The following is a 26528-nucleotide window of genomic DNA, read 5'->3' as shown; positions in this document are numbered from 1 at the left end:
ATAATGTGATTGGAACATTCTTTCCTTGATCTCACTGTATTGCTTTTACACGCTTGCTAAATAACTAGGCTGACCCTGGGAATCACAAAGGGAGATGTTTCCGTTGTCCTGTGGGGGTGAAAGGCCAGGTGGCTTTGGCCCTTTCTGCATGGGCAAAAACGCTGGCCCTGGGCAGCTGTTCACACAGGCAGCGCCGTCCTGGCTGCCCAATTGCGGCGTGAAGCTGCTGCTTTTAACCTTGCAAAACAAGCAAGGTTTTTTTGCAAAGGAGTGTCTTCCCAGCAGCGTGATGCGAACTGTACTGCTGGGAAGACGCTGCTTCCCCCATCGCCTCCACTAGGGTTGGTCAATACCTGCCAGATTCGTTCCAATTCGGATTCGGCCCAGATTCAGATCAATGGATTTGGATTGGCAGAATTCCGAACCTTACAGATTTGGACTGGCCCAAATCTGTGGGAAAATCCAGGAATTTTGGGTGTGTTTTAATTTTTTTTGGTGTTTATTCACGTTTCGGCCTGCAGGGGGCACCTGTTTTGGTATATCGGCACCAGAATTTCAGGGTGTCATTGGGAGACTGTCCTTATGCTACCCCCCAGGTTTGGTGAAGTTTGATTCAGGGAGGCCAAAGTTATGGACCCTCAAAGGGGGCGCCCCTATCCCCCATTGTTTCCAATGGGAGCTAAGAAGATGGGGGCTACTCTTGTTAGGGTCCATAACTTTGCCCCCCCAAACCAAACTTCACCAAACTTGGGGAGTATCATCAGGACAGTCCCCTGATGATACCCTGAAATTTTGGTACCGATACATCTACAAATGCACCCCCTGCAGGCACCCCCAGAAATTTGTCCAAGATTCTTTGTTGTACATCTACACAATCCATTGCTGTCAATAGGGAATTCCTGGGGTGCCTGCAGGGGGCACATTCTTAAGGCTAGCAGCACCAAGCTTTCAGGGCATCATCTGGAGACTGTCCTGATGATTCCTCCCAAAATTGGTGAAATTTGGATCATGGGGGCCAAAGTTATGGACTCCCAAAGGGGGTGCCCTTATCCCCCATTGTTTCCAATGGGAGCTAATAAAAAATAGTGGCTACCGCTTTGGGAGTCCATAACTTTGGCACCCATTATCCAAACTTCACCAAACTTGGGGGGCATCATCAGGACAGTCTCCAGGTGACACCCTGAAAGTTTGGTGCTGCTAGCTTTAAAAATTCTGGCTTGTGTTTTTCACCACTCACTCACTCCAGCAGGCTTCATGTGGAGGAGGGGTGAAAAACACAAACAAGAATTTTTTAATTTTTAATTCGGATCACCAGCCGAATTGCGGATTTTTTGGTGTTTTTTCATCTTGAGGCCTGCAGGGGGCGCATTTTAAAACATATCGGCACCAACATTTCAGGGTATCATCAAGTGACTGTCCTGATGATACCCACCAAGTTTTGTGCAGTTTGGTTCAGGTATGGACCCTCAAAAGGGGTGCCCCATCCCCTATTGTTTCCAATGGGAGATGATAGGGGATGGGGGCTACACCTTTGAAAGTCCATAACTTTGGCTCCCCTGAACCACACTGCACCAAACTTTGGGAGTATCATCAGGACAGTCTCCTGATGATACACTGAAAGTTTGGTGCTGCTAGCTTTAAAAATTCTGGTTCGTGTTTTTCACCACTCACTCACTCCAGCAGGCTACTTGTGCAGTAGTGGTGACACATGCAAACCGGAATTTTTAAAGCTAGTGGCACCAAATTACATGGTATCATCAGGAGACTGTCCTGATGATACCCCCCAAGTTTGATGCAGTTTGGTCAGGGGGGGAAGTTATGGACCCTCAAAAGGGTAGCCCCCATCTCCCTAGTTCCCATTGGAAAGAATGGGGAAGAGGGGCACCCCTTTGGGGGGTCCATAACTTCGTCCCCCCTGAACCAAACTGCACCAAACTTGGGGGGTATCATCATAACAGTCTCATGATGATACCCTGAAATGTTGGTGCCGATATGTTTAAAAATGCGCCCCCTGCAGGCCGCAACGTGAAAAAACACCAAAAAAACGCAATTCTGATCTGATGGAATTCGGACAACTCAGATTCGGATCCTGTTTGTCTGAATCTGTCCGAATGAGTGCAGATTCGGTCAAAATCCAGATTCGGACTGTCCGAATCTCCAACCCTAGCCTCCACTCACTGTCATGTCCAGCGTCACCCTGGAGGGCTGCAGGTACCCGCCCATGCTGTCCTCCAACCCTTGGAGGTGGACATGACGGTGAGTGAAGGGGGCTGACCAAGAGGCGGCTCCATGCGGATCTGCCTCTCCAGCTGGGGGGGGGAGTGGGGGCCACTCTCACGCTAGCCTGCGAATGGTCCCAGAGCCTCCATCGGCATAAATTATGCTGGTGGAGGCTCTTTTCCGACCATGTGTGGAAAGGGCCAAAGTCTCTGTCGCTGACCCTGGGGCACCTAGGCTCCACTATGCCGTAGAAACTCTGTGGAAACATCTACCTTGTCTCAACCCCTGCTCTTCAGTGAAAGCGGTTTCAGGGCAGGGGAAGAACAGCTGCTGATACAAGCAGACAGTCCTCTGTCTCATCTTAAGGCACTCTGTGGTTTCCTATTTCTGCCAGCAAGAGAATAATTTCCTGTCGCTATACCTTTCAGTCGGGAATAGGGAGGAAGAGAAAATCCAAATTTATAGGAAAAGTTGAGCTGTCGAATTGATCCTTTCAAAATCCACAAACAAGAATGAAATCTATCTAAGTGTGAACATGTGGTCTCTGGAGTGGCCACTCCAGCAAAGACTTGTCAGCTGCAGCATGACAACACCTTCAAAAAATTCGAAAATTAATAACTTAGCTAGTGTGTCACACACACACACCCCACCCCCAAACAGAAGAGACACAGTTCTTTTCATAACCACAGTCTAATTTTGTGTAGCACTATGTATAACATAAAGAAATGTCACATAACTGCAAAAATGATTCCAACACTAACAGGGAGAATAGTTGTTGAGTGTTGGTGAATGCTGGTGTGACCCAGAATGTCATGGTGTGTCACCTTTCACACGCATGTCATAATTTTGCCATCACTGTGCTAGGTTTGTGTTTTTACTCCAGTCTGTCTTCATTAGCTTATCTTTAATTAACTGTATCTTTCGTTATGAAGGAAGGAGGTTTCCAGCCAAACTTTCCTAATTCTCCATATGTAAGTCCTAAATGGAAGAAGTCTGAACTGAACAATTGACCTGTTTTTTTTAAAAAAGCTGCCCTCTGTCTCCCCCAGTCCCCACATGTTTAACCAGGCTAGGAAAGTGGCTGAGACATTGCACAAGATGGCCAAGGCCGAGCGGAGGGTGGGCACATTCCACGGAGCTCCCCCAATGCCAGGCAGCCAAGGCGGGGTGCGGCTGGCTGGGCTTTGTCACCCGAGCTGGCAGGAAGGGTGCATTGTGGGCAGCACCCAGGAAGAGCATTCCTTGGCTTGGAGCGCTGGGGTCAAACCTAGCGGTGACTCAAGCAGCATGCCGCTTCTGTGCCCATCTTTTTCTACCCTCTGCCTTCTCCCACAGAGGACAGCACTCTGGAAGCATTTTGGCCACACACCCCACCAGGCCAGGAAGGCAGGTAGAGACAGAGGCCCTTGTGTTGACCAGGCAAACAGGAGACTTCACAGCTAGGCAAGAGATGGGGGCCTGCATCTGCCCATCTCACACACTGCTAGCTCACTCCTGGTGCCACCTGTCCACCTGCCCTCACGCGGTGGCGCTGCCACCGGCCGCCTGCCCTCCACTCAGCACACCATGCAGGTGATCAGTGGTGGGCCCACCAGGAGTGAGGTGAAGAGGTGGGGCTGCCACCGTTAGGTGGAAGCTCACCCCCAGCCAGAAAGTAGTGGTGGAAGAGCACCCCAGTTGATTGGGTATGCTGTCCCTTTGCAATGCAGCTGGCAAGTGGAGGCATCAGGGAGCTGTTAGAAAAGAGAACCTTTGTGGTATCTTTACTCAGCTTCCCAGAGGATCCTCAGATCCCACCTGGAGGCTGGCACCCATAGGTAGCAGCCAATGACTCCAGAAAGTAGCATCTCCCTCTTCTGGAGAGCTGCTATGGAGCCATCTCAGTTCAGTAAGCCTTTATTGGCATATGAAACAAAACAGTATATAATACAGTTAAAATTATAAAATAGAACTTCACATTGAATCATGAGTTCAGTTTGCAGACTTCAGCCAGGAATTTTGCGACTATGAGACAACAGTTAAAATCATTGCAGTTTAAAAGGATGGTTACTTTGTCTAGCTCTGTATGGGTTTTCATAGAGTCGATAACCTGTGATAACAAGCTGGATCTTAGTTTTTGATAAAATGGGCAGTGGAGGAGGATGTGCGAAACGGAGTCCAGCTGCCCTGGACTGCCAGGGCAAAACCTCTTATCACTCGGTAGACCCTTGAGTCTTCCTCTGTGAAGCAGAGATGGCATAATATTAAATCTCGCCAGCATGTAGGCTCTCCTATATGTGGGGTTGATAAGTGCTGCAATGTAGTAGGCTGGGTTACCCTGTAGAAATGGAATTGTATTCATTGGCGAACAGGATTTATTGGCCAAACTTTGCAATTGATGGTAATCTATTGATAGTAGCCGTTCTTTGATAAGAGCAAATGACTCAGTGAAAGTTAACATATTCAAGGAGTCACTATCATAGCCCAATTCCCTGATCTTTGCTAAAACTGTTGTATACCATTTAGAGTGATGGAGTTCGCTCAAGGTGAGTTGGGTCAATGAGTTTTTGGAGGTTTGTTAATGGATATGCAGCCAGAATGTTATGATGTTTAACCAGATAGTGGCCTCTATGGAGTATTGGCCAGATTCTAAACATACAACTGCATACGGGATGCAATTCAGTACACCAAATAATTTGTGGAGAAATTTAGAATGGAATGATCTAATGGCACTGTTGTTGGGGGTTAGCCAAATAGGAGCTCCGTAAAGCAGTTGTGTTCTCATAGAGCCATCAGTTACGTGATGCCTCTGTTGCTTTACGCAGGGAGGAGCATGGATGGAGAAAAGTGGCCACTGGCTGTTCAGGAATTTCAGTTTCTCCAAATATCAGATAAATCCATAAAACTAGTGTTGATATAGAAGAAGATATGAAGTACCACTAAAAGACTGAGCGGTCTGAAATGGCGGTGACTGTTCGATAATCGGATTCTTTGCTTGCAGCCAGTTTTGAATCTCCCCCAACCATTTGCTTCCTATCTAATTAATCTAATCGATGTCTTTGTCTTTTGTGGTGGCTCTGTTGCTTGTCTTTCAGACAGGGCTGCTAATAAATAGTGATGGGAGTCATTTGGTTTTATGCTAGGGATGAATAATTTAATGGCTTTCCGTCCAAATATTAGCATCTGCTCTAAAGAGACATAATTTCTCAAAGTAATACTTTTAGATGACAGTTTTCTGGAAATGGTCTGAGAACTGAGTAGCTGTTAACCTTCATTTCCTGGAACTGTAGACTTCCTGCATGGAACATCAAGAGCGGGCAAAGCCATTGTGAGTCCCTGGGTCAAATGCCGGTTGCTGACATGCCACTGAGGCTGAGAGTTCATTGGATGAAGATGTCTTCCAGCCAAAGAGGAGCCGGCCAGCTGTGTCAACAAAGGTGGAAGATTTACAGGCACCCGCTCGGAGCTTATCAGAAGTACTGGGCAGGATCTCCCCCCATAAACAGTATTGTAGGCAGAAACTTAGGGATGCTCTGAAGGAGAGAAGACGGTTGGCACGTTTGCAGAGCTGATGCTGTACAGGAGAGTGTATTGAGTCTTTGCAGGAGCTCTCCCATTCAGGCAGCCCAAATAAATTTAAAGAGCGACAGTGAAGGTCAAAGCCATGGATGCAACACTTTGTTTTCCTGACACTGCCTGTGCTCCATTATTCTGTTTCCATTGACCTCTCAACCAGCTTGCAATGACCTTGACTTGTGGCTACTCCCCTTGGTGTGTATGTTCTTCAGCATTTGACCCTCTGGCTTGTTTGTCTCTGCACCTTGGACACTCCCACTGGCCCGGCCCACCTGTGTTTGAACTCTGTCTGCTGCTTATCAGCTTGAACTGCTATGGGGGTGACTCCCGACCTCAGGCCCTGCCACAGCTGTTGCAGCCCTGGGCCTGTGAGCCTCTGCAGTACTGGTGCTGCCATGGCAGCTGGCCGACCCCGCCCGACCATCCCTGTTGCATGGTGATTCGTAGTTGAGGCGGTTGGGTCACCAGCATTCAGTTGTTAGGTTGCAACAGTAGCATAGTGCCAAGGGGGCAGGGTGGAGCACAATGTGTGCCCCTGGGCATGGGCATGGCAGGGGCATGGTGTGGGCATTCCAGGGTGGGGAGGGGGCGGGCAGGGGCACAGGATGCAGGCATGCCCCAGGCGTAGCTCCCTCTCACTCCACCCCTGGGTTGCAATATATGTTTATTGTAATATTTACTGAAGAGCAGGGGTCTTCAAACTATGGCCCTCCAGATGTTCATAGACTACAATTCCCATGAGCCCTACCACTTGGCCATGCTGGCGGGGGCTGATGGGAATTGTAGTCCATGAACATCTGGAGGGCCATAGTTTGAAGACCCCTGCTAAAGAGTATAAGGTTCTCATAATGGCTGCTTCTTCACATTTGTACCTCTACATTTGTTCCATCCTCCTTTTCTTCCCACCTGTTAAGACCAAGCATGGAACCCCTTTACTTCACAGCAAAGGTAGACAAAAGGACAGGAGGGGGAATAAGTTACAATTGCCTCAATTTACTTGCCTTATTGATGAATTTAAAGGACTACATTCAGCAACCCTGGAACTCATCAAGGATTCACTAGTTGATTTTGCCAGAAGCTTTGCTAGCTTGTGGGACAGAGTTTCACTCTTCTTCACAGTTCCTATCAGTGGTTTCAAATTTGTAACCCATGCAAAATGTGGTGTGTTCTATACCACTATGAAGTTTCCTGCCAGTAGCAACCAGATTCAGGGGACCCAACTCAAAAACCTATTTAAAGATTAACAAAATTACTGAAAGAAGAACCATTTGTTGAGTATTTTGGATATTATGTAGGTGACACAACCCATTTTTTTAGGATATAAGATTTAAACAAGTGCTTAGCTCTCCCGTTTAATTTTGCTGAATTCATGAGCACTTCTCTTTGTTGGATCGCGGTCATACTGTCCAAACAATATGGACACAGTCTAACCAAAATTAAGTGATACAATATCAATGTGATGTATGTGCATAACCTCCTGTTTAAACCAGAAAGTCTGATGTGACTGTTTGCATTGTGACCTGGTTCTCTGAAGAGAGTAAAATAATGTAAAACTTGTAAATGCTTACTTTTTACCCTAAATTTTGTCTTGCAATCTCAAAGTAATATTTGTAATTCTTCCAAGAATTCGTAATTCTTGTCCTATGCAAAAAACAACAACCCAAACCAAAAAACAATTGCTCTTCTTTACTAAATGTTCATGTATTGTTTAATGATTGCATTTTCTGTTGGATATATTCTGATTTGATAGATACCCAAATGATGTACTAGCAGGAAAAAGATCAATTATGCCATAATTCATATAGTTTTTTCTTCCCCATATATATATAAAAGATCACCTTTTAGAAAATTGTAAACGTAGGAAAATTGTAAATGTAAACTTCAAACACAAGATTTAATTAGTACAATTCTGAGTGTTAGGAAAATATATTTTTTCTGTGCCATATATTAGTGATTAAACTTGGAAGCAGCCTTTGCTCTGTTTACAGGCACGTCCCTTCTAAGGGGGCAGGACAAACCAGAGCCTTGACATCTTCCTCTTACAGTAGTGCAGATGACAACTGCGTATGAGCATAGAGGAATGTGTTCCTCAGCTTCGTAGCTTAAAAAGTTTGCAGCCACGGACAGCTGTCTGAAATAAAAATCACTTGTGAAAAGAAAAAAAAGTGGTGTAGACCTGACTGTCGTGGTTTTTTTGGGCTGTGTGGCTGTGGTCTGGTAGTTTTTGCTCTTAACGTTTTGCCTGCATCTCTGGAGTGGGTTCCACCCAGACCCAAACCAATGGCTATAGGGCATTACATGAGCCTTTGTAGGACTTTGCACAGGTTCTGTTCCCAAAATAAGTTTGATTCATTTTATTCCCCTCAACCTGGGATTTTCAAAAATTGCTAAACCAGAGATCATTTTGCACAATCCCAGGTTGGAGGCTGTAACAGCACCCACCCCCTGAGGGAAGACAGAGGCCCCAAACAGGGAGCAAAGCCTGATGCCTGAGGGTGGATGTATTTGGGTAGCTGACTTTGTTGGTCCAAGGCCCTCCCCTCAACTCACGCGTGGCGCACACACACTGCCTTTTTGAAACATTTTTATTTAACAAACTTTTTATTTAACAAACTTATTTTCTCAGGATGGTTCAGAGACGCACATAAGCATTAATTTAGGCAGTTTCTTCTTAGATGTTACAGCACAAGCTCAGCAAACTTGGCTTTTTTTTTTTTTTTTTTTTTTTTTTTCTTTTTTTTTTTTTTTTTTTTTTTTTTTTATTTTTTTTATTATTTTTATTCTTTTTATTATTATTATTATTTTTTTTTTTTTTTTTTTTTTTTTTTTTTTTTTTTTTTTTTTTTTTTTTTTAGTACAGACTGTTGTCAGGATGGCAGCTATGGGGGCGGGGCTGTCAGGGGAACTGGGCCTCTCAATTCTGCTCTGCTTTTGCTACTCTGCCTTTTTTCCGCAGCTGGCTTATCAAGTAACCTTGAGTGTCTGAAGATGTTACGGGGGAACTGTTCTCTCATGTGTTTCACATGTGGGGGGGAATGAAGTGCACAATGTATAATCGCACTGGTCTGAGAGCTTGAGCTTCTGTTGCTTTCTTGTCACTTGCAATAAACTCTGAAACTTTTGAAGTCTGACTGGTTCATTGTCTAATGCAGGGGAGTCCTGACATTAAGACTGTTCTCTATCTGCGCTACACTTCATGTACCCTCCACCGACTGAAGTTGTGCATGATTTATCTGCAACACTAGCTTTTCTTCAAGGACTAATAGGGGGATCCTTGCCCAACATTCCTAATGAGATTATGGAGCAAAGGATTTCTGAAATGCTGGATGGAGAGGTTTGAAGTCTGCATCTGCTTAGGCTGCTCCTCTGACCGAGCAGTCTGCCCCCCGCTGCAGGGCATTTGGATTCGGTGTGGGGCCATCTGCTCAGTCATCTCAGTTTCGGCGCAGAGAAGGACTGAACTTTGGGCGCCAACAGGAGGATTACAGATCTGTGCACTGGACAGTTGGTAACCAGGAGGTGCCAGCGGACTGGTACTATCAATCAAGCCAACAACCTGTGGATTACAAACAATCGGTGGATTACAAATCGTTGTACCCATCAGATCCTGGAGGGATCAGCTGACCTCTGCACTGGTGGGGCCCGGTAGAGTTGGGCACACACCCGCAATCCTTTTAGGCGGAACGGGTTCGCTTGAACGAGGATTGGGCCCAGCGGGAGCGTCAGTATGCCCAGCAGTGCAGGGGCCCGGCAGTTTTCTCAGCCACTGGTGAGGAAGGATCCAGAGCCTTGGCCACTAGAAGTAGTGGTAAAGATGGCAGAGACCGTGGGTCAGATGGCGACACATCAGCAGTGGACACCTGGGAAGAGGACCGGCAGGAATATGAGCAACGGTTCAAAGAAATGCAGCAGGCAGTGGAACAGTGGGAGGCCCGGGCCATGATGGCAGAACAGCATCTAACCCAATTGGTCAATAATCCCACAGATGGCCAGGGAGCTGCTGCATCCCAGTCAGGTGGTGGAAACACTGGTGGAGCTGCGGGGCAAGGGACTCTGCAGGTGGTGGTTCCCGAAATCCGGATCCTGCCTTTGCCTGCCCAGACCCCAGAGAGGAAATGGATGTTGGTGTGTTTTGATGGATCTGCCCATCAACTATTTTATTTTCTGGTGCAAGTGGATGTCCATATGCAAGATTATGGACGGCAGTACCAGAGTGAAAGGGAACGCGTCCATGATGTGGGAGCCCTTCTGGAGGGTCTGGCAACTCAATGGTACGTTGAGTTGTTCCACCGGCAAGCAGAAGAGCTGCGTACCCTACCCCGGTTTCTGAGAGCACTCCGCACCTGTTTCGAAAATCCATTTATGAGCAAACAAGCCAAACATGAGCTGATGAAGATGAGCCAAGGCAACAAGCTGTATGCAGAGTTTGCAGATCCATTTTGGGCTGTGGCCAGCAGAATTGTGGATTGGTCTGACCAGATGTTTGTTTACGTGTTCACCGAAGCATTGAACCCAGAGCTCCGACAATGGGCCATGATGGGGGGCAACCCAAACAACTTGGAAGAATGGATCCTACTGGCTGGAGATACTGATGCTCGGATGACCGTGGTAAAATCATTTGACAGTAGGCCAGCCATGCCCCATCACTCCAATCCCCCGAGTGGAAGTCCAGCGGCAGTAAACAACCTGCTCGTATAACACCCCCAGCTGAGGAATCCACATATAATCATAGAAGAAGGTTGGGACTCTGCCTCTACTGTGATGCCAGTGGGCACCTGGCAGCAAAAGTATGGTTCTCTTCGCCTCTGTGCTGACTATAGGGGGCAGAATGCGATCTCAAATTCAAACAACTATCCCCTCTCGCTGATCAAGGATTTATTGACCAGTTTGGGAACGGGACATATTTTCACCAAACTGGATCTCTGGGAGGCTTGTTACTGTGTTTGCATTGCTGAAGGCTTTGAGCAAGTTACCACTTTTAATACCTGTTATGGCCAATACCTGTTATGGCCAATATGAATATCAAGTGATGCCTTTTGGGTTAAGTGGGGCTCCCGGTGTGTTCATGAGCCTCATTAATGATGTTTTACATGATTTATTGTTCAAAGAAGTTGTGGTATACTTGGATGATATCCTTATCTATTCAGAAGATGAACAATCCCATATACAACTAGTACGCAAAGTACTACAAAGATTGTTGGACAATTCTTTATTCATTAAATTGTCTATGTGTGTGTTCCACCAAAGCAAGTAGGATTTCTTAGGCTATAGAGTATCAACTGCTGGAATAGAGATGGGCCCAGCTAAAGTTGAGGATGTTTGCAAATGGCTGCCCCCCTCTACAAGGAAGCAATTGCAATCCTTTCTGGGATTTGCTAATTTCTACTGACACTTTATTCCTGACTTTGTGAAAATTGCTCTTCCCCTTACCCATTTGTTACACACTAAAGGGAAGGGTTCTGCAGCCGTCCGCCCTGGGGCATCGCTGCCTTGGTCTGAGTCCTGTCAGCAGGCATTTGACTCTTTGAAATGGGTGTTTACTACTAAGCCAATTCTAAAACATACTGACCACCCCTTCCTTTTTTTGGTTCATGTTGATGCTTCTGATAAAGCTATCGGTTCAGCTCTGCTCCAACGTGACCAGGAGGGTCACTTATTCCCTTGTGCCTACTTGTCAAAAAAGTTTTCTCGTGGTGAATTGAATTGAACTGTAGGGGATAAAGAAACCAGGGCCATCAAACAAGCTCTTGCACTGGTTAGAGGCACTGGTTAGAGGGAGCAGAACACCCTTTCGAAGTCTGGACTGACCACAAAAATTTGGCTGCTCTCAGAAGTCCTGGCCGCTTGTCCACCAAGCAGCTCCGCTGGGCCAATTTCTTTTCCCGTTTCAAGTTCACAGTGCATTTTTTCCCAGGCAAATCTAACCGTTTGGCGGATGCTCTTTCCTGCCTCCCAGATGAGCTGGGAGGGAAGGTGGAGTTGCGGGACTCTCGTACGGTTCTCACACCTGCCCAACTGGGATTGGCAGTCACTCACTCACAGTCACGCCCTTCACAGTCCACCCAATCTCCGGTTGCTCTGCCTTGCCAGCTTCTGTCCGAATTTTTGGAGGTGGGGAAGTACCCTGTTGCTGCTGAGGAGGGTGGTGACTCGCTGTTGCTACGTGATGGGTTGTGGAGGCGGGGTGACTGTCTCTAGGTACTGCCTTCCCTCCGCAAGCAGATCATCCAGCAAGGGCACAATTCCAAGTCAGCTGGACACTTCGGTTTTGTAAAAACTCTGCATCTTGTCAGAAGGCAGCTTTGGTGGCGTTTCATGTGCAAAGACATTGAAGAGTATATTCAGGGGTGCCCTGTCTGTGCTATGGCTAAAGGGATTCCAGGCAAACCACAGGGACTGTTACAGCCTATTCCTGCACCTGATCATACATCATTAGCCTGACCTTTACATTCCCCTCAACAGAGACAAACGAAACCATTTTAAGTTTTACTTCAAAAAGCTTGTTATGTGCCAAATATATCTGACCTTCATATAAAAGAAAGTAGAGCATCCATGATACATGCATACAGAGGGGACAGTATGTATTCACCGGGGGTAGGTGAACCTCCTGTTTAGACTCCTCAATTATCTTGCAACACCAGTTTTTAATTCTTTTCTGTTCTGTTCCCTTGAAAATTCTGAGGCTTTACTGTTCATCTTGGTTCATGAAAAATGGGACTTATACACCTGTATGTCTTGATGGACCATAACTGGCCTATAAAAAATCTTCAGCAAAGCACCCCCTTCTGGAAAGCCACAGGCTGCTTTTCAAAACTACTCTGTCTCTTTTAAGAAGACTTCTCCATATTGTAATTTAATTCCTAACTGTAAGGAACCTCAAAGGACTCGAAACAAAGGAACTGAGTTCAGTACGTTTATTTCATAAACTTCAACGATCTCATTACACGGGATGCAGATTCTGACTTTCCTGGGCTTCAGGTGTCGCTTTTACGGAACCTTCAGCCACCTCCCCCAAACGTTCCACCAGTTTTCCCACGACAGAGCAGAAACAAGCTTCAAACACACAAGATAGCCACAGCAAGGTTAAGGCCCCAACCACCCCGGGCACGAAGCCCAGAACGAGGAATGCGCCAAGGCCAGGTAGAAAGAGCAGAAACTAACCCCCACCCTTACACTCCGCCTCCTCCACGAAAGCCCCTCTCCTCCCCCCAGTTTAAGAGGGAAAGCCTTATGAAAAGCAGCAATCAATGGGGCCAATGTTTTCAACATACACCCATCGATTATGGCCTGTCGGATATCCCACCCAGCATACCAAATATTGCGTGTAAACGGGCTATGCGTATGTAACGAGAATCCAGAATAGCTGCCGATTTTCAGAGTGCTTGTGGCTACTCAACGATCACCGGGCGGGGAACCCTCCGCTGGGTTGTGCCAAGCATCTGAATCCGAGCCCGCCTTTGAGTAAGCTTTTCAGAATGAAATACAGGGGTGCAATATTACTGAGAGAATTGGGCAACTCTAACTCGAAAGCAGTCAGCATCGTTGATCACCTGGGTAACCCTAAACGGGACTATGAACTTCTTGCATAGCTTAGAATATCATTTACATGCACATCCCTAAGGTTTTTGGTGGACAATAAACCCACTCTAATTCTCTGCAGAGGAAAATCCATTCTATGTTTGTCCGCTTGTCTTCTTTTGGGCTCTCCTGCGCCATATAGAGCTGCAGGAAGAGACGGATTTCCAGCTCTTCAGCTAGAGACCGGATCCAGTCACCAAAGTCAGGGGTTGGAGCGCATGATCAGGAGCTGGGGGGTAACTGGGGAAACGTAACGCAACCCGAGACCACTCTGCTAAATGGAGTTTCTATTGGTGCTGCTGTGAACCGCTGCTGTTGTAGGCATATTCGGGCTAAGGGAAGCAAAGTCTCCGGCCCAGTTATCCCAGTTTGATGATAGTTGGTGTAGCAAATGTAGGTACTGCTCGCCGCTCTGTTGGTCCGCTCGGTCTGGCTATCACTTTGCATCGCGGTAATCGGGGCCGCCACAGCCGAGGTCAGTTCCCAACAACCTCCAGGAACGCTTCCAGAACTTAGATATGAACTGTGGGCCCCCCTGTCGGAGATCACTTTCTCTGGCTTATGAATGCAAAACGATAGATATGTTGAATAAAACAGTTTGGCCAATTTAGGGACCGAGGGAATGGTGGAACACGGAACTAAGTGCTACTCTGTTTGGAAAAGAGGTCCACCAACTACCCAAAAGTACTGTATTACCATGGCTTCTCGGGAGATCTGTGATGAAATCTATGGAAATCACTTCTGCCACGGCCGAGCTGCCGGGGGATGGGGTGTAGTAACTCCGTGCGGCGGTTTAGTAGGGATGGCCTTAGCCTCTACAAGACGCCTTTGACAACCCCTTTATGTATGCCTTCTACAATGTCCTTTGGGCGCATGGTGCGCCACCAAAACTGCCTCCTGGCAGTAGGTGTAGCGTTTTCAAAAAATCCAAAGTGTCCCGGGCTTTGTCGGGCGGCCATGACCAGCCACAGGTAGAACCTGCTTACGTGAAGGCCGGGGTGTGGATGTACTACAGGCAGTCCTCTCCGCCTCCACACTCCCCCCCCCCTTGTAACTGCAGGAGGGGGGGTCAGGGATTCCTCTTTTGGAACCTCCTCCTGTCATCCCTCCTCCTCCCGATGATGTAGAAATGGGGATACCAACGTCCCGGACTCCTTCACGGGGAATGTTTCAAGGGCGTAACTGTCTGGGGATCGGGTTACCGCCAATCCCAATTGAGAAGGTGTGAGAATGGTACGCAGGCATGGCGCTGTAGAAGGGAGCAGTGTCCGTCCCCCTGGGGAGTAGCGGGGATAGGGCGTCAGCTAATTTGTTACTATTACCAGGGAAAAATGGACAGTGAAGTTGAATCTGGAAAAAAAAATCCGGGCCCATCTCAATTGTTTGGCCGACATTTTGAGTGGAGTAGACAAAGCTGCCAAGTTTTTATGATCTGGACCAGACTTGAACGGAGGCGCTGCTTCTTCCAGCCAATGCCGCCACGTTGACAAAGCCTCATTAATGGCTGCAGTTTCTTTATGTCCAACTGTCCAGTTGAGTTCAGGGCCGGACAGTTTTTTCGATAAATAAGCACACGGTACAAGTTTGTTATCTTTATTTTTCTGCAAGTGTGCTGCTCCTAGGGCTTTATCCGAAGCATCGACATGGACGATGAAAGGCAAAGTGGGATCTGGGTGTTTCAAAATAGGTTCAGTAGTGAAAGCTGTCTTAAGAGCCTGAAATGATTTTTGACACTCAGGGGACCAAGAAAGGGGAGCCCCGGGTTTTGACGCCTGGGGCCCCTTTCCTTTGGTGCGCAGTAAATCTGTGAGTGGTAGAGCAAGCTTAGCAAATCGGGGGATAAAATCTCGATAAAAGTTCGCAAAACCTAGAAACGATTGAAGTTCCTTATGGGTGGTGGGTATCGGCCAATTCACTACAGCTGCAACTTTTGCCGGGTCCATCTCCAGGCCCTCTGGAGAGATCCGATACCCTAGGTAATCCATGGAGTTTTGGTGGAAAGCACATTTGGACAGTTTTGTGAAGAGTGAGTTATCGAGCAGACGTTGCAACACAGCCCTGACCAAACGTTCATGCTCTTCCATCGTTTGGGAATATATTAGAACGTCATCCAAATAAACCACCACCCCCTTAAATAGAAAATCTTGTAGAATGTCGTTGATGAGTGACATGAAAGCCCCTGGGGCGCTGGATAATCCGAATGGCATTACAAGATATTCATACTGGCCAAATTTGGTATTAAATGCTGTTAAATGCTCAAAACCCTCAGCAATTTGTACTCGGTAATAAGCCTCCCTCAGATCCAGTTTGGTAAACATACGCCCCTTTCCCAAGGCATCGAGCAGGTCCTTGATGAGGGGCAAAGGGTATTTATTTGACAGCGAAACAGTGTTGAGACCACGATAATCAGTTCACAGACGTAGGGTTCCATCTTTTTCACAAACAAAACGGGTGCTGCGTGGGTGCTCTTGGTGGCTCGGGCTGGATGAAACCACGAGCCAGATTCTTATCGAAAGGCTCGAAGCTCCTTCTCCCTCGGCTGGGCTCATCCGATATATTCCTACCTTTGGGGAGTTGTGCCCCTGGGACTTCAAGAGGATTTTACAGTCTGTGTCCCTATAGGGGAGTTGATCGTGATTCCTGTTCTTGCAAAGACTTTGGCTAAGTCCCAGTAACTGTTTGGGAACTCCTCGGCCAGTTCTGGGCTCGTTCGCTGGCTAAAGCCATTGCCTGGGGGCTAAATTTTGGGATCTCTTTAGCTCCTCGCCGGGTGGCTCACCCTCGGCGGTAATGTGATCCCCAGCCAAGGGGATCGTGAATCGACTTCATGCGTTGCCCCCAGAAGATGGTGCGGGTTCATGGGAGAGGAGCCAGGGCATGCCCAGCACTATGGGATGTTTGCATGACTGGAGCCAGAATGAAAGTTACCGCCTTTCCCCAGTGTTCAGCACATCGCAGAAGCGCTAACTGGTTGGGTCTTGAAACGTGGCTGGACCATTGGCGCCCCAGCGGCTGCCATCCATTTTGAGTAGCGGAATTGGTTTGGTCAATGCTATAATGCGTTCGAGTCCCTAGCTGCTCAGCCACCTGAGGCTTCATAAGGCAGTGGAGCAACCGGAATCTACGAGCCTGGCTCATGCCAGAATATGGGTGTGCTTTGGAGGTATTGGTTAGCCGGTCATAATTGAAGCTATGGCGGGGCCCCTTCACTCACCACCGCGATCTGGCGCAGGAAACTCTTCCGCGGCTGACCTGACGAAGGCTCACCCCCTTCAGGTTCGATGTCATCGGTCTCCCCCGGCTTGTCATCATAGGTGGTTTGCACAATACTCCTTGGGGCCCCCCGGAGGACCCGCCTCTTTGGCTATGAGGGAGTCTGTGCCGCTGGATCTTGCGGGGAGCAGGGACAGGCTTTTGTTTTTTCGGGCAGTTGGCCGCCATGTGGCCCGGGCCCCTACAATATAGACATAACTCCGGTGACAGTGGTGGCGCTTCAGAGGTGGATTCGCTACCGGTAGTCCTGCACCCTCGCCTTCTTCGGTGGACGGTGACCGCCGCTGCCGGGTTTGGCGGAGGTTTGGCAGGAGTGTTTGGTCGGATGGGGTTTTCCCCGCCTTGGAGCCGCATTAAGACGGGCCGCAATAAGATTGCCGGTGGTAATCCACTCCGCGAATGGTTCGGGGGTTCACGCACTCATGCATGCCCAGGGTGCAGATTTCCTCCTCGGCAGCCGTGGAGGTATTCACATTTCATGCATTCGCCAGTCCGGGAGCTTGTTCGTGGCCAACCGGAATTCTCGAAATAACTCTGCAAAGGTTTTATTTCCCTGCTTGAGAGTTTTAACAGTCTTGATGGCTTTGTTCACCTCTTCCAGAGATCCTTTGAAAACGGAGTCGCAACCCTTGAAGTAAAGCTGCCACGGTTTGCAGTTCAGGGGGGCCCCTGCTACTTCATGCAGTGCCACAAACCATTCCGCCGCGTCTCCATCCAGCATGGACCCAATGTCACGCACCTTCTCGGCTTCGGACCTATAAAGATCACTGCAACTCAAGCATGTGTAAAGCGCCGAAAGTTGTAGGATGAAATATGGCGCATCTGGAAGCTGTCCCATCAAAACGCAGGGATGCGGTGGAGGGCGAGGGTAACCCTCTACCGCTCGCGGAACTGGGGGGGGGGGGGCCGGAGCTTGTGTGCAGGCGGTGGTTAAGGCGCCTTCCTGGACCGGGGCTAGCTGGAGGTTGCACCAGGAGCAGGGACTCTACGGCTGGGGTAGGGGAGCCGTACAATCTGGGGTGCATGGGTCGGGTGAGTCAGCGGCCACCGTGCTGGGTGGTAGAGCCACTGGTGGCGCTCTCGGAGACTCTCCAGAACGCCTCTTCCCTTGCAGCCAACTCCCTCTCACGACGCAGGAGCCTCCCGCTCACGCTTGCAGTCTATCCTGCCCTCTACGCTTGCAATCTTTGCCTCGACAATACTCCTCTTGGTTTTCCAGCACTTTAAGGCATTCATACGCTGGCGCTTGGAGCTCGAAGGTCGGGAGTGTTCTAGGACTCCGGTCACAGGAGGTGAGGTCTTTGAGGAACTGGTTCTCTTAGGACATCCTTCTCTCGCGGAAAGTTCCGCTTCCATCGCTCGGCGCTGCTGTTCACATTCTTGTTCTAAGGCTTCAACGCTTCTCGAGAGCCATCCGCTTCCTGCTCCCAGTCCCGCTTTGGTTCTCTTTGAGAGCCTCCATCTGTCTCCCAAAGATCCGAAACCAGGGGACGCCTCGCATCCGCTGCCGGTAGGGCCGTAGCCCCCCATCAACTCAGGTCTGGAGGCACGGGCACCGTCCAGGGGCATGGCCGCTGCTTCTTCAAGATCCAATAAGTCCGGAGGGTCGCGGGTATCGGCATCTTCTGCGAACGCGGAGCCTGAGTCTGGAAGTTTTAGGTAAATCTCAAAACTTACTCCTCAGAGTCCTTGGTCGCTAGCGAGCCTTTCGGGCGCGCTACCCGTGCTCTGCCAGTGATCTTCGGGAGGGGGATCATCGAGGTATTGATCCAGGGACCTTGGGAGGGACTCTTCTGTGTCCCCGCGGATGGTTACAATTCGGGATTTCCTCCTCTACCCGTCGCATCACCGGTTTGTAATCCATATGTTGGCGGGTGGTTAAATGTTGCCCCAGGGGGGTGCGATCCATCGACACTCTGCCACCAGGATTGTAGAAATCCTGACACACTTCCAGGCGGTCGGCCGAAACCATGCGCCGAGCCATCAGGGGGGCTTCTTCCAATTGCTCATGCAGTTGGAGGAAGGCTAAGCTCTGGCTGAGCCGAGGCTTAGAGAGGGTCACCAGGGAGACGGGTTCCGCTGGCTCCTCCAGAGAGACCGTTGCGTGGAAGGAAGATATGGAGCCCTCTTTAGGGGCTACCACAGTCTTGTCGCCTTCCAAGTGCGACGAGCTCTTGGTGTTCAATCCCTGCATGTCGTTGGGCATCAGGGATCCACAAAACGGAAGGACAATGGTAGCAACCGAAAATCAATCCGAAGATAGAGATATGAGAATCCGCATAATGTAAGGAACCTCAAAGGACTCGAAACAAAGGAACTGAGTTCAGTACGTTTATTTCATAAACTTCGACGATCGCAATACACGGGATGCGGATTCTGACTTTCCCGGGCTTCAGGTGTCGCTTTTACGGAACCTTCAGCCACCTCCCCCAAACGTCCCAGCAGGTTTCCCACGACAGAGCAGAAACAAGCTTCAAACACACAAGATAGCCACAGCAAGGTTAAGGCCCCAACCACCCCGGGCACGAAGCCCAGAACGAGGAATGTGCCAAGGCCAGGCAGAAAGAGCAGAAACTAACCCCCACCCCTACACTAACTTCTTCTCTGTTCATCATTTCGTACTTAGTCAGGTGGCTGCTGAAGAGCATATCAGCATCGTCCTCAAGATCAGAAGCCAATACTGTATCCACTCCTTTCTCCTCTTATTGCAAGTGGATCACTTGTCTACCCTTTAGTATTACTGCCAAGTACCATTCTTGCTGAGGATGTATTTTGTTGTTGTTCTAATAAGAAAGATATTCTGGTAAGAAAATATATAATTGTTGTTGGGTGGGCATTTAACCGTTTTGAATTTTAACAATTTGATATTTTTGAAATCTTTTATGTTGCTTTCCTTTGTGAGCTACCTGAAGCATATGTCTGAAGAGGCAGCATAATACACAGTTTAAATAGATAAGCAGCACACAACCTGACAGATCAGGAAAGCAGGGCTCAGGGGAATCAGGGGACAGAGGAAGCAAGGGCATGTATTGAGGCAGCTATAGCTATAGAAAAAGTATAGAGAAGGGCAACGAGGATGATTGAGGGACTGGAGCACCTTCCTTATGAGGAGAGGCTGCAGCGTTTGGGACTCTTTAGTTTGGAGAGGAGACGTCTGAGGGGGGATATGATTGAAGTCTATAAAATTATGCATGGGGTAGAAAATGTTGACAGAGAGAAATTTTTCTCTCTTTCTCACAATACTAGAACCAGGGGGCAATCATTGAAAATGCTGGGGGGAAGAATTAGGACTAATCAAAGGAAACACTTCTTCATGCAACGTGTGATTGGTGTTTGGAATATGTTGCCACAGGAGGTGGTGATGGCCACCAACCTGGATAGCTTTAAAAGGGGCTTGGACAGATTTATGGAGGAGAAGTCGATTTATGGCTACCAATCTTGATCCTCTTTGATCTGAGATTGCAAATGCCTTAACAGACCAGGTGCTCGGGAGCAACAGCTGCAGAAGGCCATTGCTTTCACATCCTGCTTGTGAGCTCCCAATGGCACCTGGTGGGCCACTGCGAGTAGCAGAGAGCTGGACTAGATGGACTCTGGTCTGATCCAGCTGGCTTGTTCTTATGTTCTTATAGCATATTAAGAATAGCGGACAGCTCTTGTCTGTTTCCATAAGCATCCACCCAGGGTTAGTGTAGCATGAAAAGCACTGTGGACAAACATTTCCTGTGGCAGAGCACATTTTCCTCACCTTCTCTATGTGTGGGAGATATATGTTGTCCTGCATGAGAAGTTGAGGTTCTCCTTCTACATCTACTATCACTATTGGTGGGAATTCAAAGTCCATAGCAAACAGTATTTTTACTGTTAAAACTATCATCCCCTCAAAACACGTATCATCAAAACAAAACCAGAGTGAAAATACACATGCAGCTTCCTAAAAACAACCAGGGTCATTGAAGGCATGCCCAGTGAAACACAATAGTTTTCCCCTGCTGGTGAAAAAGGGCAACAAATGGGAACAGACAAGTCTCCTTGGGGAGAGAGTTCTAGAGTTGATACAACTCCTGCATTGTTGATTGTCAAACTTTAGTCCAAAATGAAGAAACTGTAGTTATTAACTGTAGCCTTTATTGGGAATACTAAAGATCCGGAACAGTGATTGAGGATTCTGAAAATCACAAACAAAGCTTGGGCTTAAGTTCCCTTGTTCCTCCTGCCTCTGGCCAAGGTGCCAACCCTGTTCCCACAGGATCAAACGTTCAAAAGCCAGAAAGTTTTTTCACACAGATAAGGAAATTGAGCTACACCAGCCCCCCCCCCCCCCCCCCGGACCAACTGACCGGAAAGGAAGAGAAGCATCCCTTACCCTGAGCATCCCTCCCTCCCCCTTGTCAGAACTAGGGCCATTCTGACATTGATGAATGAAAATCTCAGTGGCATAAAGGTACTAAAGAAGGTCCAGGAGATGATTCCAGTGTTTTGGTGCCACAACTGAGAAGTCACTGTGGTTTGCCTCCTGCTTGATCTCAGGAAGAGAGGCACCCCAAAGCACACAGTCTCTGAAGATGACTGTGGTGGAGCTTAGGTTCATAAGAGAGTAGGTGGTTCTCAGTATGTTGGTCCCAACCGATTTAGGGCTTTGAAGGCTAAGACCAGCAGCTTCAATTGTGCCCAGAAATAAATTGGGAGAATTCCAGACACGCCTCTGAATGGAGAGGGAGAGAGAGACCCAGCGGTTTCCACTGAAACATCTAGGGTAATTGCAGATCCCACACTGCCATCTTCCTGCATGAGTTGAAAAATGTGCAAATGGTACAAAAAGCTTTTAATAACTTTCATGAGAAGGTATCCCAAAATAAAGTTGAATAAAGTCAGAGTGGTCAGCTGTGGTGCTGCAGTCCAAACTCTTCTCATGATCAGAATTCAATCCTCATGGAAGAAGAAGAAGAGTTTGGATTTATGTTCCCCTTTCTCTCCTGCAAGGAGACTCAAAGGGGCTTACAATCTCCTTTCCCTCCTCCCCCCCCCCAAACAAACACCCTGTGAGGTGGGTGGGGCTAAGAGAGCTCAGAAGAATTGTGGCTAGCCCAAGTTCACCCAGCTGGCATGCGTTGGAGTGCACAAGCTAATCTGGTTCACCTGATAAGTCTCCACAGCTCAAGTGGCAGAGCAGGAAATCAAACCCAGTTCTCCAGATTAGAGTGCACCTGCTCTTAACCACTATACCACACTGACTCTTGGTTTCAGGTAGCTGACTCAAGGTTGACTCAGCCTTCCATCTTTCCAAGATTGAAGACCCAGCTTGTTGGGGGGTAAAGCATAGACAAATGGGGAAGGCAATAGCATAAACAAAGTCTGCCTAGTAAATATCATGATGTGATATCACCCCTTGGTCAGTATTGACCCAGTGCCCCTACCTTTACCAGGTCCAAGAGATGAGGTGTGCCCAGAAAATTAATGCTTTAAGGAGCAGCAGTGGTGTAGGAGGTTAAGAGCTCGTGTATCTAATCTGGAGGAACTGGGTTTGATTCCCAGCTCTGCCGCCTGAGCTGTGGAGGCTTATCTGGGGACTTCAGATTAGCCTGTGCACTCCCACACACGCCAGCTGGGTGACCTTGGGCTAGTCACAGCTTCTCGGAGCTCTCTCAGCCCCACCTACCTCACAGGGTGTTTGTTGTGAGGGGGGAAGGGCAAGGAGATTGTCAGCCCCTTTGAGTCTCCTACAGGAGAGAAAGGGGGGATATAAATCCAAAACTCAAAACTCTTCTTCTTTATAATTGGCAGCTCAACTTCTGTACTCCCCAAGAAATCCATTTTCCCAGAATTTCCAGAAATTTTGCAACATTACCTGAAATAATTGAAAAATCCTTATTTTTTCTAGAATGCAAGCTCTGGATTTATTTCAGTCTGTCGTGTGTGTGTGTTTGTGCGTGTGCGTGTGTGTGTTTACAGCTACTTGTGTAAAACAAAATTAAGGTTATTCTGTGTTAACTTTTAACAAGTTCCTCCTTTGAGAAAACAGCCCTCCGTGGGTAATCAGATGCTGGAAGCTTTCATAAGTCTTCCCCTTGTCTTCACCCATTCTGGTTCCTGTGCGACAGGAAGCCATTTGGGATTTCAACTGCGCACCAAAATGATGGCAAGTCTGGCATGCAAATTTGCACTCAGCCGACATTTGCCATTTTTTAAAATTAAACTGTCTCATAAAACATTAAAGATTTGCCTGTGAAGGCACAGATAGAGTTTCTCCCTTTTCAGCCTTGCATGAGCACGTGGCTTTGCAAAATCTTAGTGATAAAGCAACAAAGAATAATAGAAAGAAAAAGAGAAACTAGTATAAAATTGGGGACATCCCAAACTGGTAGGATCATAAGAACATAAGAACATAAGAACAAGCCAGCTGGATCAGACCAGAGTCCATCTAGTCCAGCTCTCTGCTACTCGCAGTGGCCCACCAGGTGCCTTTGGGAGCTCACGTGCAGGATGTGAAAGCAATGGCCTTCTGCGGCTGTTGCTCCCGAGCACCTGGTCTGCTAAGGCATTTGCAATCTCAGATCAAAGAGGATCAAGATTGGTAGCCATAAATCGACTTCTCCTCCATAAATCTGTCCAAGCCCCTTTTAAAGCTATCCAGGTTAGTGGCCATCACCACCTCCTGTGGCAGCATATTCCAAACACCAATCACACGTTGTGTGAAGAAGTGTTTCCTTTGATTAGTCCTAATTCTTCCCCCCAGCATTTTCAATGAATGCCCCCTGGTTCTAGTATTGTGAGAGTGTGCCCACAATGTAAAACATAGAAGGCAGGAGTATGGAGGAAAAATGGTGAGAGTGGGGGTCAGAGATGTGCAGGTCAAAAAAAATGATTTTTTAAAAAAAATCATATATCAAGCCCCAAAGTATGAGTTTTCCTGAGTTCAAATACTGGTTTGGCATTCTGATTCATTTTATTTCGGGGAGGGGGGGAGGATTCAAATATTGTTCATCTCCATTATTTATTATGGGGAATCTCTGGTGAGGGTGCTGAAGGGACTCCTTTCAAAGCTATTGGCACTAAAATTGGGGTGGAGCTGCGGTAAATTTCAAATGATTCGAATGTTTTGCACTCCTGAACAAGATGCTCCCAGGCATCCTCCATTGAGTCCTATATGAAAAATATATTAAAAATGTAAACTCGATAATCCGTGCCGAATACACAACCCAAGAATTACCCAAGCCACGCCAAACCAGAACACCCTTGCAAACCTAGAAAATGTAAAAGCAGAGAAATGAGCCAATGTGCAGTCCATGAATCTACAGCAGTGTCAAACCTAAGGATCCACCGCAAAAACCAAACTTGACAACTAAGCAACTTGAGCAAAGAACACAGTTTCACAAAATCAACAAAAGTAATTTAAAGGAGCGTAGTTTAAAACAAACCAACTCAGGAAGGTGATGCCATCCTTGGGAATTCATTGAATGAAAAGAAAAGGACTTGAGCTCATCCTTCGATTTGTACTTATTAGTAACGAATATGAGGCGAAGCCTTCATGGAGCACGTTTCTGTCATGGTGAACAACACTAGTCTCTCCTGACACATCTTGGTTTAGATGTCGTGGCTTCTTTTTCCATAGGACTTTCAGGCGTCTCTGCCTTGAGCTCTTGACTTGGCTGTTTTGAGGATTAAGTGCTTAGCAATGCACAGTAAGCAGTTTCACAAAGTGCTTCAGGGGAATAATTCGGAATATTAATTCTACACTGAATAATGTAAGTCCCTGTCCATAAGAGGAGAAAAGCAATGTTTTTATGCACATACCATAAGATTCCAAAACTTAGGGCAAATATTTCACAGGAATTTATTCTTAGCTGAATTTCCTCTAAAATTCCAGATATTCCAGTGGATGGCTCCTTTCTGACAATATTATTAAAGTTAACTTTTATTTTTTTAAAAAAACATAATGAGAACTTTTTGTCAAGGATCTGTGACTCAAATCAAACTCTGCAACTTGAAGGTTTAGAAGTCTTTATTGGCAGACAGACAGGCTGGAGGGAAAAAGCCAGTTCTGCTGGAACATTCAAACAACCCCAATATATCAATCCCACATCAATTGTCCATTCTCCCATCCCACACTTCAGAAGGCGTGAAAGACAGGAATGCAGGGTGGACTCAAGGTCAGAAGGCTGAGATGAAGCCGCCTGGCCCTGGGTGCCTCTACTTGGTGACCTGGGGGAAGACAAAAGTATTATGCCATCAGCTAATTCATCCCTAATCCCCCCCTGGTGCTTCTCTACTGGATGCCAGGCTGCTGCCAGGCACTTTCGCCATGCTCTTCCAAATTGAAATAAAAAAAGAATTTCAAATGTATTTGAAGAAAAAATATGTCATGCACAAATTGCAGGTGTGTTCACTGTAACGTGTATACAGGGCTCATGTATCCTCTGGGCTGCTGCATAATTTATCTATCTATCTATCTATCTATCTATCTATCTATCTATCTATCTATCTATCTATCTATCTATCTATCTATCTATCTATCTATCTATCTATCTATCTATCTATCTATCTATCTATCTATCTATCTATCTATCTATCATCTATCTGTCTCATCATCACCATCACATCTATCATCATCTATCTATCCATCATCTATCTGTCCTATCCTATATCTATCTATCTATCTATCTATCTATCTATCTATCTATCTATCTATCTATCTATCTATCTATCTATCTATCTATCTATCTATCTATCTATCTATCTATCTATTGTTTAGATTTGTAGACCGCCCCATCCCCTAGGGGCTCTGGGCAGTGTACAACAACATCAACATATATCCAGCTTGCAATGAAATAAACAATTATTACATGTATTAAAATCCATTGAAATCATTAAAACAGCAGTCAATACAATAATAACAGGCGTCCCATAACCCGATTAATTAAAAAGCCTCCCCAAAAAGAGGGAACGGCCGGACTCCTCGTTAGGAGGGTAGCATAGATGTAAACAAAAGAATGGTAAAACTAAATGAGTAAAGGGGGGGGGCGCATATCAGCGACTGGACACTCCAAAGGCCCGGCGGAACAGCTCTGTCTTGCAGGCCCTGCGGAATTCATTAAGGTCCCACAGGGCCCGGAAAGCTGGAGGGAGAGTGTTCCACCAGGCTGGGGCCAAGGCCGTAAAGGCCCTGGCCCGTGTGGAGACCAGCTGCATCATAGTTATAAGACTGGCTTTTACACAGCACAAATTATGCAGGTGCATATCTTCAAGTTTGCTCCTTAAGCACAAGAGGCCGTGAGAGGAGCAGAATCGGGTCTAGCCATAGGATTGTTCAAGTTTAGAACCCAATCTTATGCAGTTGTCAAATTCAACCTATAATTTGGGTTTCTTACTATTTGGAATGAGGAATTCTTCCCTAGTAAGAATTCCTTCTGTAACATGCTGGTCTGATTTATTTGTTCACATCTTGAAATGCAGTTGCAACCATAGTGGTCTTTCCCGGATGTTTGTGGCGTTATGAAATGGAATACTTTATCAATATGCGAAAAATCTAAAAGCCTGGCCAGGTGGCGACAATGAACTTCTAACCAATCAGCTCACACTGGTGAGGCACATGACTTCTCCAGTGCACACCTTTGGGGGTGAGGCGTGTGGCGGCAAGGACTCTCAACTGCTGAGGTGTGGGACAACTCTGGCAATTTGCTCCCCACTCCCGGCCAATCACTGTGATGCAATCCCAGTGCCTCTTTTTCATCCCCTCCTGCCCTCCTTTCCATTGCTGTTTCCTGGTGGCCTCCCCCCAGCCAGCCTTTCTCTCCATGGTTGCTGCTTTTTCATTCTCTCTTCTCTTTCCTTCCTTTTCCCTTTTGACCAAGATAGGGGCCTGAGGCAATGCTTTGAGCACAGGAGACAAATCAAGCATGGAG

The 26528-nt window shown here is 47.3% G+C and overlaps 1 protein-coding gene across 4 annotated transcripts in view; it reads left to right on the top strand.

The window, feature by feature from the left end:
* CDH18 (cadherin 18) overlaps positions 1–26528 on the top strand; it is an 883209-nt gene that overhangs the window by 686609 nt on the left and 170072 nt on the right. The gene's annotated exons all lie outside the window — the stretch shown is intronic.

This window comes from Sphaerodactylus townsendi, linkage group LG09 (genome assembly GCF_021028975.2).
Source record: "Sphaerodactylus townsendi isolate TG3544 linkage group LG09, MPM_Stown_v2.3, whole genome shotgun sequence".
Classification (NCBI taxonomy): Eukaryota; Metazoa; Chordata; class Lepidosauria; order Squamata; family Sphaerodactylidae; genus Sphaerodactylus; species Sphaerodactylus townsendi.
Note: the sequence above shows the minus strand (reverse complement) of the source record. Positions and strands in the feature narration are given on the sequence as shown.